The sequence below is a fragment of the Austrofundulus limnaeus genome, unplaced genomic scaffold (genome assembly GCF_001266775.1).
Source record: "Austrofundulus limnaeus strain Quisiro unplaced genomic scaffold, Austrofundulus_limnaeus-1.0 Scaffold153, whole genome shotgun sequence".
In the NCBI taxonomy this organism is placed as follows: Eukaryota; Metazoa; Chordata; class Actinopteri; order Cyprinodontiformes; family Rivulidae; genus Austrofundulus; species Austrofundulus limnaeus.
In genome coordinates, this window is record NW_013952555.1 from 549,407 (window position 1) to 551,466 (window position 2,060).

The 2,060-nt window shown below is 42.0% G+C and overlaps 1 protein-coding gene across 3 annotated transcripts in view; it reads right to left on the minus strand.

The window, feature by feature from the left end:
- sbno2b (strawberry notch homolog 2b) overlaps window positions 1-1,986 on the minus strand; it is a gene marked incomplete in the record, with an annotated part of 100,437 nt that extends 98,451 nt beyond the window's left edge. For 2 of the 3 annotated variants that reach the window (XM_014016759.1, XM_014016758.1), the window contains 1 exon segment: window positions 1,820-1,985. 3 annotated transcript variants of the gene reach the window in all.
- Window positions 1,987-2,060: the final 74 nt, after the last annotated feature.

Sequence of the window (2,060 nt, forward strand, 5' to 3'; positions counted from 1 at the left end):
AGAGAGCGTTGACAGAGAGGAGAAGGTAGAAATGACTCAGCCTGGAACTGAAAATATGGATGGAGGACAACAGAGCTACTTCATGGAAGAAGAACGCGCGTCCACCATAGACTTTGCATGTAAACCTGATGCTCCTGACGCTGAAATCGTGTTCGGTGTGAACGCACCATTAAAGTGCTTCATCTTCATTTTGCAAACCTTGCACACAGTGCAGCTYATGTCAAACTGACTCATTTGATAAAAACCTAAATGAGCACAAACCCCAGTTAAATCTCTTTCCCCTTCATTTTGGTGCTTTATGCTCATTCATTCGTTCCAGAACCGGCTGCATGGTGACGTCAGGACGTCCCACGTAGAKACAATGAGGGCTGACAACCATTGGATTTGTTTGATTTCTTTCTAAATCGATTTTGGGATATTTTAAATAGATTCTAACTTGTTGTAAACGAGAATCACGATTCTGATGTGAATCGATTTTTTTTTTTTTTGGTGCACCCCTATTTTCTGGACATTTTACAGTCTGGGAAGGGGGTCAACTGTGGCTACAAAACAGACTGGACATCTTATTTGAGTGTCACAGAGGTGTTTGAGAGAGACGCGGCGCTTGACTAGCCTGAAAGGGGAACCTAGCATGTTGTTCATTTTTACAGCCAGTTGGGATGGCATAATTAGAGTAATAGTCAACCACCATGGCAACCGGCTGTGTCAAGGCTTGCATAAGGCTCAACTAGCCTTTGCTKCAGGCGACAGACACGGTGGAAACCAAAGGGGTGAAAATTGCAGGAAAGCAAAAAGAACCAGAGGGGACAGCTTTGTGAGAGTCATTTCCATTTCTCTGCCAGGAYTTCACTTTTCTAAATCATCCTCAAGTCATGACGTTTCTGTAACATCTGACCACTGCTTTTATTATTTACAGACCTGTTTTTCCTCTGAATAGTCTGAAAGTGAAGTTATTTATAGGTAGTAGTGTTACAACACAGCCCCCCTAGGAAGAAAACCTTATTTATAGCTCTGACATTCCAAAAGTTAGCTAGTATTACATTTTATAGCAAAGTTTGTTGTTCCTAAGACAGAACCCAACTTTCACTGCTTATGTTTGCTTTCACAATTGTAACTGTTCAGTTAGGTTCTCCCAAAACAAGGACCGAACTGAGCTGTGGTTTCCCCTAAAGCAGAAAGATACTCTGCTTTGTACAAAGCACAAAGGAAAGCTGCCAAAGCTTATCGTACAGTACAGTGTGCTACTACTGTTAGCTTCATGAACGACACACTTTACAAAGAGCTAACAAGCAACCAAAGCCAGACTTAACAACTACTATCATGTTAACACTTTGTTTTCTCTAACAACAGCCGGTGAAGCTAAATTAGTACAACATGTCTTATTATTTTGCTAATACAAGCGTCACTTTAGATAAATAACAGCGCTAACTGTTAGCAATGCTAATAGCCATTTTGGGTATGTTCGTTTTGCACACTGCTTGAGCCCGTAAGAGAGAAGGAGTTACAAAATTCGTTCCTTCGAAGTGATTCTTCAGCTTTCATGTACACGTTTTGCTCTTTTTTAGAAATGTGTAACAGCCTAAAAACTCCTCTAAATGTTGTGTACGTTAATGGCTGATAAACTTGTTTGGTTGTATGATCAATCAAAATACTACGGTAAGTACTATATAACAACGCTAACCCTTCAGCGCCCTGTTTGACAAACTGCCGGAGCGTGTCGTAATAAACGAGCGCTCCCGAGAGAGGCTACCAAAATGCATCTCGCTATAAAGCCGATGTGTGGCTCTCCTTCTGGGGGAAATATTCGATCAGCACTTACCTTGAATGTGTATTTTACTGTTTGTCCGACCCGCAAACGCACCGCCCGATGTTTTTTTACCGACCGCTCGCGTCAAAGCCACATACACGGGGATATTTATCCAACTTATTCGTCGTAGTTGTTTTCTCTACTTCCTGATTTGAGATGGTGCCATTTTGAATAGGGAAAAATATTTCCGCCGCTGTCGTCACACACACACACACACACACACACACACACACACACACACACACACACACAC